The sequence below is a fragment of the Gymnoscopelus microlampas genome (genome assembly GCF_963454915.1).
Source record: "Gymnoscopelus microlampas genome assembly, chromosome: 2".
In the NCBI taxonomy this organism is placed as follows: Eukaryota; Metazoa; Chordata; class Actinopteri; order Myctophiformes; family Myctophidae; genus Gymnoscopelus; species Gymnoscopelus microlampas.
In genome coordinates, this window is record NC_139939.1 from 25,192,210 (window position 1) to 25,207,964 (window position 15,755).

General features: G+C 42.7%; 1 protein-coding gene across 1 annotated transcript in view; it reads left to right on the forward strand.

The window, feature by feature from the left end:
- Positions 1-15,755, forward strand: part of zcchc7 (zinc finger, CCHC domain containing 7) — a 63,890-nt gene that overhangs the window by 6,537 nt on the left and 41,598 nt on the right. The gene's annotated exons all lie outside the window — the stretch shown is intronic.

Here is a 15,755-nt window from a genome sequence, read left to right on the forward strand (position 1 = left end):
CCGTATGTGTATATACTGTATGTGTGCATGTTTACATATTTCTATGCTATTAGTATTCCCTACATTAGGTGCTCAATTCTTTGCTGCCTTGATGCGTCTTCAAGAATGTGTGTGTGTGTGTGTGTGTGTGTGTGTGTGTGTGTGTGTGTGTGTGTGTGTGTGTGTGTGTGTGTGTGTGTGTGTGTGTGTGTGTGTGTGTGTGTGTGTGTGTGTGTGTGTGTGTGTGTGTGTGTGTGTGTGTGTGTGTGTGTGTGTGTGTGTGTGAGAGAAAGGGAGAGAGTGGCTATTTGTGTTTCTAAACCACCGGATTCTAATCAGCATGCATGTGTACATACACAGACACACATACCAACAGTCGTAACGCTAATGCCAAAAACAAACAAACGGAAAGACAACAACGCAGGGAGGGGGGTTTGTGAGTATTAATCAGAAAAAAATGAATAAAAATGCTCTCTGCAAATCTCTCCAGATCTAAACATTATCTTAACCTGCAGTCTCAGCAACATTTACAGTCTCTCTCTCTCTCTCTCTCTCGCTCTCTCAACCTCAACCCCCCTACCTAACACCCTCCCCATCCCAATCTTTTATCCTATTTTCTCACTATTGTGCGCGCGCGCTCTCTCTCTGTCTCCCTCTTTCTGTTTCTTGCTCATTTGAATTTCCCTGGGCTGACGTTTCTGCAAGAGTGCTTCTGCTCACTAACACACACACACACACACACACACACACACACACACACACACACACACACACACACACACACACACACACACACACACACACACACACACACACACACACACACACACACACACACAGCTAGGGTAAAGGAGGGGTTTGATGTTGGTAGTGAGGCTCGAGGTTTGGCCTGGCTTTGGGAGGAAAGAAGGATTTTGGATCTCTCTCTGTCTCTATATCTCTCGTCTGGCCTCTGTGATCTTTGGAGCTTGACCTCATGTCTGCACATGGACGGGGGCCGCGTGGGGTGGTGGGGGTCTTAAAAAGAGGGAGGTGGTGTTGTATAGAAGAAAGCAGGACTAAAGGCAAGGACGTTTTTGGGACATTTTTAGGAGTGGTGTAGGTTTTGGGTTGCTTCCTGTCCTTCCTCTCTCCTCCCCATCTCACCTCACCTCACCCTGATGTGTATTAAATACTGCTTGAAAATGAGGTTGGAACTACTACTGGGGATCAGTCCTGTACAGCTTCTATTTACATCAGCAAATCGTCGCTGACGGGTAGAAAACTTGTATGTTCAAAACCGTTCATTTGAATTTTAATGGAAATTTTAAAAGGGAAATGTGTTCCAATGGATGTAATGGAGTTATAAGATTTTGTCAAAGGCTCTATTACATTTCATTGGTTAACCACTTTCAACCTGGCATCCTTATTTCATGCTCATGCTATAGACCGTTTTCACATGCATGCTGTCATGGAGTTTAACTGTACTGTACATGCTGGTACACAGTAACACTTAAATGAAACACACCCGCAATTAATGTTATTACCTTCAGCTGCTTTTACCCGTCAAAATGTCTGCCATGAAAAGGGTCTACTGCCAGGGGGTACTGGATGAAACACAATCACACACACGTTGCTAAAACATACTATTGGGTTTGTGGTTCCTCGCTGTGTGTGTGTGTGTGTGTGTGTGTGTGTGTGTGTGTGTGGAGGGGGGGGGGGTGCAAGCGCAGTAACAGGTTTACACTGCCAGTGACTAATAGCATTTGTATGCCTAAAGCCCATCTCAGCGTCACCATCAAATCACATTCACTACACTCAGTCTGTGAAGGTCTCTCTCTCTCTCTCTCTCGCACCTACAGAAATTGAATCCTCTCTCTCCTCTCTCTCTCTCTCACACACACACACACACACACACGCACACACACACACACACACACACACACACACACACACACACACACACACACACACACACACACACACACACACACACACACACACACACACACAGTGTCACTTGTTCACACATACTCACACTTTTACGGTCTAATCTTTATCTTACTCTGTTATACCAGCTTTTATCTGACAACATGGACACACACACACACACACACACACACACACACACACACACACACACACACACACACACACACAGAGTGGCTATAAGGGGCATCTGTTGGCAGGAGGGTGTGGACGGTAAAGAAAGGGAACAAGAAGAAGCTCGATTTTTTTTTTAAAGCGATGGAAAGAGTAGAGCCGTCTGTCTGTCCTGCAGCATCAGCCAGACGGAACAGCAGAGAAAAATAAGGGCTTCCCAAAAACCAGCTCAGTGCCTCTCTCTCACCCGCCGTGATGTGTGTGTGTGAGTGTGTACATGCCTGTGTGTGCGTGCATCCCCAAGTGAATGAGCTAGGGGGGCGGCAGGGAAGTGCTCAAGCTAAACTTGAATCATATTAGTTAAACCTCGCTTGGTGGTCACACGTTTTTCTTTTTTTGTTGCCTGTTGCCCCCCCCACCCACCCCTCCTCTTCACCTCCACCATTCTCTCTTTTTTTGTCCCCTCTGTCTTGGTCAGCGCACACCAAACTTTGTTTGAGGCTTAGAGAGTCCACACCGGCTTGCTGATGGGGTGGCCGATCGTATCACTGTATAGCCAGCCAGAGTTGTGTGTGTGTGTGTGTGTGTGTGTGTGTGTGTGCACCACGGTAAGGTCTGGTGACTGAGATGGTGTCTGTTTGTATCCAAAGGTTAACTCTGTTCCAGAGCAGAAGGTAAGTTCTCTTCTCTTCTCTTCTCTTCTCTTCTCTTCTCTTCTCTTCTCTTCTCTTCTCTTCTCTTCTCTTCCACTCTGGCTTAATACATAACTTCTTTCTTTTGTGACGTCATATAGTCTAGTCAATACTTTTAGATAGGTGAAACCTGATTTGTTTTGGTTTCTCCTGCTCATAACCCTATGGAAGGATTTGGCCTATATTAGTGACACAGACCTATGTTCCGTTTCATCTGTTTACATGTGCTGTGTTCATCAGCACAGCTTAGAGGATGCTTGTTGGCCTAAACATGGACATGGATGCCGAGACTGCAGTAGGCCTTTGTGGTTTATGATGCTTGTTGCAGCCCAGCTTTCCATCAGATGGAAATGTACTGTAAGGATGGAGTTTGGACTATAGTGGAATAAGGATTTTAGTGGAATAAGTGGGTGTGTGTGTGTGTGTGCGTGTGTGTGTGCGTGTGTGTGTGTGTGTGTAGGGCATTGGAATGGTACGATGAGATTACAATGGTATGTAGGGGGACTATGCTAGATGTGTGTGTGGGCGGGCAGGCAGGAGGGGGGCATGGATAGGATCAGCTCTTATCTGGGCTGCCCAGTGCCACACGAGGTGTAACGCCACACCCACACTGCCACACAACGTGTTTGAACAGACACACACACACACCATAAAAATCTGTGCCATAGCTTGAGTTGTATTATTATCTCCTGTTTCTCTATAGGGTATGCAAATTATGTTAGTCTACTGTGTGGAGCCTAAAATATCCCAATAAATATGCAGATATAAAAATATGTAAATGTACAGAAATATACAGTGCTTTTTTTAATATGAAGCATTTACCCGAAGTAACATTTTGACACTGGCAAAAACAGTAATTTAAGATCTTGATTTGGTAAATTTAGCACCACCTTCCGTCTTCCATAGTGTGAAAGGTACTTGAAGTAATCTGTTTCTTTCTGATCATCTTACTAATGTTCTGATTCCTCTTAGTATTTCCTCTGACTTGTTCCACCGTCACAGAAGATATATTTTACCTTAGTTATTGTATTTAATATTCCCATCATATTGCTATGTTTGGTCGACTCTGTGACTTGTAGTTAATTGACAGTTTTGAATTTGAACATAATGACCTAAGAAAGCATATGATCCAATCAGAGAATATTCTTTTTTTTATTAGCAATTATTTGAGATCTATCTCATATTTGTTTTTAGAACTGCTTTACTAGTTGGTACTGTTGCTAATCACTTTATGGGTTTCAATGGCTTTTATGGTCAGTTTCAATGAATCGATGCTTCTGCAGCGTAATTAAGTTTCTCATTCTTTGGTCTTCTTTGGTCAGGTGTTTCACGATGTTGCTAGGCAGATCTACGAGTCTGGCCACTTCACGCGCTAACTGCTGATTTTGACTCAGTTTTCTCAGACCCCATGTAGACTGTTGGAAAAGGACAGAAAGAGAGAATATTTAAAGTCACAGTTAAGTAAAGAACTGAAGGAAATGTGCAGTGGGAATTCACAGCATAATAGGAAAAGAATATTAAAATGAGTGCTTTATAGTTTAAATGGAAAGAAATATGGGTGACTGGACAGAGACAGCGGGACAGAAGAGCAGAGAGCGAGAGGGAGGGAGGGAGAGAGAGAGATGAGAGTATGTAAGCTAAACTAGAAGAGACAGGCCTGGAAAAGGATCATCCATGGTGTTACTGGTGGTCCCCCGGCTGAGAACCCAGCGTAGTTCTAACAGAGTTAGTTATCCATCATTTATATCAAATCTGTCTCCACCATCCCACCCCCCGAGTGAGAACCAGAAACCTGTCCGACTGTCAAATCTGATTGTAGTTGATGATACTTTTACTAAAATCAATTCACTGTGTGGGTGTGGGTAGAAACACAGCCCCACCAATGTGGCTTAGGCTCCATGTTGCATCATTCAGCAACTCATATTGCTAGCTATTGTTTCAGATTTGAAACATGTCGGGCGGGTGTGAATTAAGCCATGTTAAGATGGGATAGTCACATAATGTGACTAGTCACAATTTTAAGTCGCCAAAACGCATGTACAGAAGGATTCTGTGGAGTGGTATTTTACCCCAGGGTTGTGATTATAAAGGTCAGCTGGACATATGTGGTATAAACGAGGGACAAATGGTCCAAAGTGTATTTTTTACACAAATTAAATGTTCTAAGGACAGAGCTTACAATGAAACGTATTTCATTGTAGCATCTAACTACCAGATTATTAACATGACTAATATATACAGTATATAAAAAAGATCTGCGTAGTGTGAAAGCTTTCTTAATTAAGCATTTAATTTATCTGATATTATTGTTACCAGAGATGACTCCATGTACGGAGAGGGTAGAACCCCCTATAGGAAAATAATATACTATCTATATCAAAATCATTTATGAAAATGTCTCTATTTTTATTTTTGTCTGGAAACTAAAAAAGGCCCCCGCAAACATCTGTTGTTGCTGCTGCAGGTGCTCATTTGTATTAACGTGGGTGTTTGTTCTTTATAGACTGTGCGGTAGTTATTTAAATATAATCTACTGGAAAAACACACAACACACTCCCACACAAACAGACTAGACATCTCTACCTGTCATCTTTCAAACAATGTTCACTCAGTCCACAGCTAGCGCAGTAATTTACTAGTCATTTTTTTAAATGCTAATATAATTATTTATTTTTTCTCTCTGATAGGCCATGGTATTATTGTTGATGTATACTTTGGTCCACACTAATACATAACATTATGTATTAATGTGCAACGGTATGTATTATGTATCACATAATTTGGTCCACATGGTCAAATGAAATCAGAGGACGACGTTAGGAAGTTTGTCATGAGGTGGGCAGTTGAGTGTTTCGCAGTGGCAAGATGAAAGACAAAACACAAGACGTGAGATAGAGAGAGAGACAGACAGACCATTTCATCATGGCTGAGGTGAGCCCAACGACCGTGCCTGCACTCACTGGAACAAAGCTTCATCATATGTAGTTCTGAACAGGAATGGTTTTAACTTTTGAAATGAAATACTACACACAGCAAGGCAGAGTTTCGATGTTGAACTGTGATTATTATTGTTATTTCTTTAATTCGGACTTCTCAGCGATCGATGTGGCTCCAGAGTAATCTTTAAATCATTTTTTTTAAATATTGTGTGGACACACCCGTACACCTTTTTGAAGCACCGGTGCCCTGAAGGAAGGGGTAATAAACTGGAGACCAGAGGGTCCCTACTGTACTTGAATGGATGCGTTTGTATGTGTAGTTCAACCTTTATTTAAGCACAATATCCCATTGAGATCAAGAATCTCCTTTCCAGGGGAAACCTTCAACGCACATTGTGCCCTGAAGCTATAAGGGAAGACAAGTATTCGAACACACACACACACACACACACACACACACACACACACACACACACACACACACACACACACACACACACACACACACACACACTTGTATTACTATACTTGTGAGGATATCCACATTTTAGGACGGCAGTCACATAAATGCAATTTTTAGACGTGCTGTGTTGCGCTGTATTGAATTGTGAGCTTATAGGCCTGCTATTTTCGGTGCACGACGCTGGCACGCAAAACTCCAACCCCAATCCCTAAACCTAACCTCTAAATGCCTAATCCTAACGTCAATTTGAGGTTTCCTAATTGTAAGCCAGACATTATTTAACCACAAAAACATCCTCACAATATCTACAGTATTTCTCTAATTCTACGATACTTGTGGGGACATTAGGCCTTCACAAGTATAGTAATACACATACACACACATGCTCGCACGGACTCAAGTATTGTATGATTAAATGAAATTTCCAAGGCTCAATACAGCAGTGCCGTATTGTAAGGTCTCATTTAACAGTACAGCAGGAGAGACATGTTGGACAATGGATAATGAATAACATAATATGATACTTCACAATGTCATCAATGGACGTGCACTTATCTCCTCATGGGCTCCGTTGTACCACATTGTGCGTACGGATATAGACACTGACATTGCTTTTTACTGCTGGTCCTCTTGCCAAAAAATGGAGGCTCTGTGAATAGGCACTGAGGAGAAGAAAGGAAGGAGTGAAGGAAATGAGAGAGAGTTAGGGAAGAAAAAAACGTCAATTACAATTACCAATAATAATCATTATAATTAAGCAGTCACTTAATGGGAAATCAAATTATTGTGGGGGTGACTGTGGGAGAGAGGGACGTCCCACGGGACTGTATTAATTTCTGTTCTTTTATTTGGCCGCAGAACTTTCTCTTATTGTCTTTCTTTCTATTTTTTTTAAAAGAGGGGGGGGTGTTAAGAGGGCTTTATTAACTGATAGCCTAGGGTGGTGATATTTTTTGGGGGATGAGGGGTGTGTGTGTGGGGGGGGGGGGGGGGGGTGCAGGAATAGCTATTAATATTAATATGTTTTGGGCATGAGGAATGGGGGGTTTGTGAAGCAGGGCAAAAGGCAGTCATGGATCCACAAAATACCCCCCCCCCCTCACACACACGCTTCTCCTTTTTTTTCTTCTACTGTCTCATTCTTTTCATTCTCTATCTTTTCTTTTTCCATGACTCTTCTTTGCCTCTTCTTGACTGGAGGCGCAAAGAGAAGTAGAAGTTGTTTTCAAAGCAAATAGTTCAGTTTAACAGTCAATATGGCAAGGGGAGTACCCCATGCGCGCACACACACACACACACACACACACACACACACACACACACACACACACACACACACACACACACACACACACACACACACACACACACACTCTCTTAGGGGTGGTACAGTTGCCCGGTATGCAAAGGAGCTGCCTAATAATAGCGGGACCATGTTTTTCAGAAGGTCCCAGAGGGTTGCCAGTGTGTGCAGTTCTTGCCAATACACCACATGCATAGTGTTTGTGTGTGTGTGTGGTTAGTAGTTTCCTCTCCAGAGAGGCCTAACAGTGTGTATGTGGCCATTCGAAGGCTTTCCTGCCCATGTCTCTTAATTAAGGAGATCCAGACAGAGAGCAGCTGGGCTGGGTCTGGCCTAGCTGGCACTCACCGTTCGTTCCATCCATCCATCCATCCACCCATAATCCATCCATCCCTATGCATCCCTCCCTTTTCTCCACTCACCCTTTCCAAGGATGACACTTTCCTGTCATCCTTCGCCTCCCGTTATGCATCCATTTCATTCCATACCCGTTTCTTGACTTGATGGGATGGCAATGTCCACCTCCCCTCCCATGTTTAGATTTAGCCCCTCTGCGAAAGCTTTGAATATTTTAAACAGTGAAGCATTGGCGTGATCAATAGTGCTAGGATTTGCACACTGTCATGAGAGAGAATTAATTAATTGGTACAATCTCTCTGTGGATTTATTTATCTTTTACAGTGCAGAGGGTGATTTTGGAAATTGAACATCTGTCTGTCTCCTTGAGCAGTCTCCACCTTCCTTCCCCTAAGCCTCCCAGCTTCACCGCTTTCACCATCCCACCGTTCTCTTTACCCCATCCTCCACTCCCAGACTCCATCCATTCCTCCATCCACCAAGAGAAATCCCTGGTTACGTAGCTGTTGCTATGCCAGTGTCGCAGAGCCAAATTTGAAACTATATGCTCGCCTGTGTGTTTACCTTGCCTGTATCAATGTATTGGTGAGGTTGCCAAATGAAGTGTTATGGTATGTGGTCCTGCATATTTTGTATTCAGATGTGCACCTCTTAGACTTAGTTTGTCCATATGTTTTAATAGTTAGTAACAGATGAGTACATTTGTTCTGCGCAATCAATGGCTTACCATTGGTATAGCTAGCTGTGCATGGAATTTTACTTTTGTGTGTTAATTGAATAAAGTCTTTGCTCGTGTGTGTGTGTGTGTGTGTGTGTGTGTGTGTGTGTGTGTGTGTGTGTGTGTGTGTGTGTGTGTGTGTGTGTGTGTGTGTGCCCGTGCACGTGCGTGTGCATGCATTAGCACACCTTGGCTATCCCTTTATCCGGGGATTATGGTTAAATGGAATGCTGAGATTCTGGCGGGGAGCGGCCGATAAAGCTGGAGTCGGCGTTCGGAGAGAAAATTAATTATTGAGGATAAAATCAGAGCCAGGGAGATAGTTACTGAGTCGTTGGGGAGTTTAGTCATTGATATTTCAGCACAGGCTTCTAGACACCATGCAGAGTTCATCACACCCTTAAAGTGTGTGTGTGTGCGTGTGTGCGCGCACACATGGTTATGCTGTAGGAGTTTGGAAAGTTTAAGCTTTTTGCCAAGGGTCCTCAAACAAAACAACATTTGGTCTTTCTGCTGTTTTGTAAATTATTTTTGAGGACTGTTAGCTGGAAAGGCCCTCAAAAAGACCTCTAGAGTCTGAGGGCTTCCTCTACAGAGAGCCATCACTTTACACTCTATATGAGCTGCTTATTTGGATGGTTATGATGTATTTATTTCGGATATTGAATGGAAAATATTTTCGCTCAATCAAGTGAGTTTTAGTCAGCATTTAGTCCGTTTACAGTTGTACTAAACTGGCAGAAGTAACTGGCAGAAATGGAACTGCAATGAGAAGTATTGTTGATGAAACGCATGCTGGTTTGTGAATTTCTGTATTGTTCTACACAGGACAAAATATTACATGAACATTAAAACATCAATTGAGAGTAATTCTTACACCCAAATGCTTTTCTCAAAGCATGCATTTGAATTTCCTGGATAAAAATGCTTGTATTAGTGCAGTGCTAGGTGGTTTTGCATTTGATATTTGATAATAATGAATGTAAATGTTTTTCTCTCATGTCGTATATAGTGCTTTTACTCCCATACTGGATATGGTAGGTTATTACTGAGCAAGTCTGGTCGCACCAGAAAATGTAACCTATATTCTCACCTTCTAGCCTTGTGGATTAGGTTGGTGGATTAAAGTGTGAGTCATTGAAAAGTTTCCTCCAAGGTGTTAAAATGAAACCCTAAGCATTGAACCTCCAGTACTTTACACTTTGATTCCTCGTTTTTAAGAATGCATTACTTTACTTTGATTACTTTGATACTTAGATTTTAGGAAAATAGGAGATTTTTTTTGCCATTTACAGTAAGCCCTCCCAACCCTCCCAACAAAGTGATAATCTCAGCTAGTATTCGAGATTGTCAACTCAAATGTCAAATACAAAATGCACCATGTCTGTTTTCCACTTTTGTCATTCTTCATATGATAAAATATTATAGCTTACTGATTAACCTGGTGTGCCTATTTTGGATCCTTTGAGATTAAAATTGTCAGAAATCGACAACAATTGTCAACATTTCAGAAATAGCAAAGATAGAAGATCTTCAAGTGCGTAATGCAAACGTGGTGCAATGTGCTGTGAGCTTGAAGATCATCTATTTTCGCCACGCGACACCATTGTACGACAAAGTATCTAAAAAAGGATTAATACCCTGTATTTCATGCTCTTTACAAAAGACAAATAATTTCTGAGGGAGGATTAGAAATTCCTCTTTGCTGTGGGCATCTTAATATCTCAACACAACAGCACTTGCTCCCCTCACGTATTCATTTTAATTACATAAAAATATCAATGAAAATGACAATATTGAAGTCAGAGGAATATACTGTCCTGGCATATCCTCAGTGTCCTACCTGCTCACAGTTAAAAAGCCTTTGCTGATCCAACAGGGGTTTTAATATTTATTCAAATGTGTGTGTGTGTGTGTGTGTGTGTGTGTGTGTGTGTGTGTGTGTGTGTGTGTGTGTGTGTGTGTGTGTGTGTGTGTGTGTGTGTGTGTGTGTGTGTGTGTGTGTGTGTGTGTGTGTGTGTGTGTGTGTGTGTGTGTGTGTGTGTGTGTGTGTGTGTGTGTAGGTCTGTCCTCTTAAGTGCAGACTGATCAATAGTAATTGGGTTGAGTGTCTCTGGCCTGTTTCTCTCCTTTGTGCTGAGGGCCTTTTGTCGGCTGACAGGGCCAAGAGAGAGAGAGAGACGGAGAGAAAATGGAGGATGTTTGCAAGTAGTCGAGCATGACTGACTCTCAACCAAGTCTCTGGATATTAGCATTACCTACTAATCTAAAAAAAAAAAAAAAAAAAATAGAATCTACCTGCGTTTCCCTATGTTGTTTCTTTCCATTCAGTCACCACTAGAAGGGGGGGGGGGGGTTCGTGTGTGGTTATGTGTGCGTGCATGGTGTGGAAGGGAAACTTCAGGGTGACTAGGATGATACTTACTGTTTAAGTGTTAGTGAAATGGGGATAACTTGATGGTATATAGCTCCCTCACTCACTCACTCTGTGGCCCGCTTCTTCCTCTTTCTCTATTCTGTGTTGTGTGTGTATAGAGTTGGTTTGAGCTCCAGTGGTATTAGTAAGGAGGTATTAGGCATAAACTCTAAGGTATATTAAAGCAGCGGCCCTGTTGTTCATATAAACACGCCAATTCAATTTAGCCTGCCCCGCGGGGAATGGGATTTCAGCTACAGAGAGGAGGGAGGGAGAGAATGAGGGATGGATGGAAGTGGAGGAAGAAGGGGATGAGGTAAGGATAGGCGAATGGAGAGAGGTGGGGGTGAGGAGAAAGCAGCAGCATAGGAGAGTGGAATGAAGAGAGAATGGGCAGAAGAGGAGAAATAAGGGAGGAGTGTAAAAGTGGTCGTGGGGGGGGGGCATCAGAAGATGGGCAAGGAGCGAGGGAGGTGAGATGAAGGAGAAAAGAGGGGCAAAGCATAGAAGGTATAGGGACAGTAAAATCCTCAGTGTTAATTTAACTGAGTGCACAAATGGACCCAAATGGACACTTGCGGTGCAGTTTTTACACTGGGACTTAAACACAGGGGATTTTACATGTTGAGTATAGGGAGTTACATGGCTGATTTCTTTTTGGAGGTATACATGAGTGTTTCATTATATGTTTCATGACATGTACACACGTGTGTGCATATGCATGTGCTGGTATGCACATAGGTGTCGCCCACAGTTCATTTCAGCATAGGCACCGGACACACACACACACACACACACACACACACACACACACACACACACACACACACACACACACACACACACACACATACTGTTGAAGGAAGGTTTTTTTGGGTGGGCTGTGCACGGTTGGACAGAGCCCCTGTGAGAAAAGCCACGCAGTTCTATTATTCAATCCAAATTCAAATGGGCTTGTCAGGGAAGCTCCCGCTTTTTATTACCTGTCAGAAAAGCCCAGGGATGGATGGACGGATGGAGGGAGAAGAGGGGAGCAAATTAAACGACAGTAAATAAGACCACCCCCCCCTCCTTCTCACCGCTCTCTCCTGCCATCCCCCCACACTGTGTTTTTTAGACACACACACCCACACACACACACACACACACACACACACACACAAACATTCACAGCCTTTGACAGCGTGTTGTTGTTCCCGCGATCCCTAGTTTACCTTAAGCAGGTTTATCTGTCAGTCACACAGGGAGAGTGAGAGAGAGTGAGAGAGAGAAAGACCTAATTATTTTCTTGATGGCCGATTATAATCTCCATCTCAAAACAAAATCAGAGTGAAGCTAGTTTATCGTTTTTTAAGTCGACATGCAAATGAGTCGCCATTCTATGGTCTTTATTAAAACGCAAATAGGGCATGTTCATGTTTGCCCAGGAGCAGAAGGATGAATGTTTTAATGGAATGGAAGAAAAAGTGAAATCTCCACCCCGTGTGTAAAAGAACCATTATTATCATGAGAGGGCCAGAGATGCAAGATATATCTCATGAGCTGTGCAAGAGCCTGTGGAAAAGAGAGGGTAGACCTTGGTGTTTCAACTCCTTATGTACACACACACACACACACACACACACACACACACACACACACACACACACACACACACACACACACACACACACACACACACACACACACACACACACACACACACACACACACACACACACACACACCTCCCCCCCATGTCTTGCCCCCTTCAGCCAGGCAGAACCCCTGCCATCTGTCTATCCCCCCTTTTTCCGTTCTTCCTCTTCTTTCCATCACACCCTCCTCTCTCTTTTCTCCTGTCTGATCTCCTTCTAGAACTGCCACACCCCCCGCTGCCCCCCACTCACCCTCTGTTTTCTGTTTGTCTGGGCCGTTTCTTCTTCCCCACCTTTATCCACCAATGGAATTCAGAAGGATCTGCAATATGCAGTGTTGGTTTTCCAGGAGGAGGTCAAAGGGAATGCCTTCATCTGTCAGACAGAGCCATTGGCCCACATGCCAATGTAAAGTGATAGGTTCCATTAAACATACTGTACGGTATATTATTAGGGTACTTTTCTTTTTTTGGGGGGTGCAACACGGTACACAGGTTTAACCCATTCAATCTGGCAACGCATCTACGAATGTCTTCTAAATCCTAACGTATGTTGCTATATCAGTGGTGCTCAAACTTTTTCATGTCAAAGATTTGCACAAATTTTCACCAAAAACATCTAAAAAGACATCTGTAGTTAAAAAGACATCTAAAAATGACACAGATGCGTTCCTGGATTTAATGGGTTAACACAAAAATAATGCTGACTGTTACTTGTACACAGTAAAATCCTCTGTTAATTTAACTTCAAATGGACTCATAATTGTTGTCATTTAGCTGTGACATCATGGAGCAAGTGAGTAGAGGCTCCTGTGACGATCAGGGATTCAATGCTAAATGTGGCTTTTCTCATCACCATCATGTCACGAGATGTTAACTCTTTGACTGCCATTGACGAGATTTCTCGTTTTTCTCCGCATGGCTCAGCCAGCCGTCGACGAGATTGACGAGATTTTTGAAAAAATTAAAAATTATTATTTTTTTTTTTTTTTTTTTTTTTTTTTCCCAAAAAACATTTTTTTTTTATCACAAAGGAAGCAGGAGATAACGCGATACGAAGATTTTCTGCTCCATTCACTTCAATGTTAAAAAATAAACGGAGACAAAATTCACAGTTTACCTATTTTTGCAATGTTATTCTCTGGCAGTGAAGGGGGGTAGATGTGTAAATACTCTGGCAGTCAAAGAGTTAATTAACGTGAGAGTTCCCTTTTGCCACCCTTTGTGTTTCCCCCCCAGTTTTGTGCATTTTTGTGTTCAAGTCTCAAATATTACTTTTTCTTCTCCTTCACTCCACTAAAAAGTATTGTTTGGTGACCCTTCTCCCACATCTATCACACTTTCCACTCTGCCAGGCATAAAGGGGGGCTTGGTGCATTCATAAATTGCATTTGAATGGAGTGATAAAAGAGCCATATTAGGAGTTTCTGTTCTAATCCTCTACTGTGCTTTGTCTGTCCCCTGTACCACAGAGGAGCTGCTCTAATTAAAGACTAATAATTGTATTGTTTTATAAAGCCTATAGAGACCAAGAGATACTGCACTTTAATCATTTGCTTTCTCCACTGTACTCTGCTGTCTGTGCTAGGGGTATCTCACTGAGGTCTATAATGCAATGTGTGGTAAATGTTTGTGTGTGTGTGTGTGTGTGTGTGTGTGTGTGTGTGTGTGTGTGTGTGTGTGTGTGTGTGTGTGTGTGTGTGTGCTACTGTGTACACACACACACACACACACACACACACACGCACACGCACACGCACACACACCAAGTAGTGGTATACAGTAGCAAGAGGAAGAAAAGGCCAAATCTAAATTAAAACTTTTAAGCGCCATTATTTAATTACCCTAAAGGCTGTGGATTTAAAGGATTGAGGGGGTAGCTTTGTGTGTGTGTGTGTGTGTGTGTGTGTGTGTGTGTGTGTTTTGATTACCCCTGCAAAGGGAGTGGCTGTGGCCAGGATTATTCTGATTTTTCAATTTACCCTTTCTGTATTGTGTGTGTATGAGTTTGTGTGTTTGAATGAGTGTGCGACCATAGCACAACCCAAACCCCAAAACCCTGTCGGCTGCCCTCTTAGCCCCCCCCCCCCCCCCCTCCAACCCCTACCACCTCTACCCTTCGCACGCATGCACGCACACCACAGCGCCAGCAGATAAAAAGGCATTATGGTAAATTCCACTTAATGACAAATTTTTAATTTGAGGAACAGGGCCTGGTGAATGGAGCTTAATTACTGGGGCCAAAGATCCGTTGGAGAAATAACCCCCTCGACGTGCCCAACCTGCCTGATAATGGAGCACTCCACAGAATGCCTCAGATTAACCAACGCTGTTTATCTGCCCCGGCTTTTTTCTTCCCTCTCCCTGTATAGTAACAAAAATAACAATCATGAAAATTCTATCTGCCTCCTAGCCCCCATTAACCCCCTCCCCTTCCCGCTGTTTCTCGCCCGCCCATTGCCTAGTTCACTCCCGCAGGAAGAAATTCATCAAAATGAAATTGAGGTCGCAACTCAGTGGTTTTATTAGAATATATTTACAAATCGTGTGTGTGTTAGTGATTTTACCCTGTAGAAGAAAGAGTCTGAAATGAATTGGGCCATTTACTCCATGAACGATAATTTGTGTGTGTGTTTGTGTACATGTGTGTCGCTTTAGCCATACGAATTAAACACTTGTTGACTAAAATCCAGTGGTGTTGAATACAGTAGAACTTAATTCATCTGAATGTGTCCAGCTACTGAAATGGTCAGAATGAAGTATAGTCTACTTGCAGTAAGTACACAATAATAATAATAATAACGATAGTATTAATAATAATATATTTTCTCTGTGCACCATTGTTTAAATGTCCTCACTTATTCTTTCTATCACTCTATTCTCACTCCTTCTCTTATTTTATCAGTTGGCACATATTGATTTTTAGGGGCAAACGTGAGTGAAATGCTCTCCCTTCTCAAGAATCTCTGCAGCCAATTCAACATACTGAATCAGGTTATTGGGCCCTGCTAATGCCTGACCAACGACGCGGGACACACTGCACAAAATATTACTACTGATTATTGGGCACTGATGCTTCACGACGGCCCCACTGCCCGACAGCACCTTGGTGTGTTTGGGCCTTAAGGCTGTGGTGCTGGCCTTGTTAGTTGTATAATGTTATTAACGTC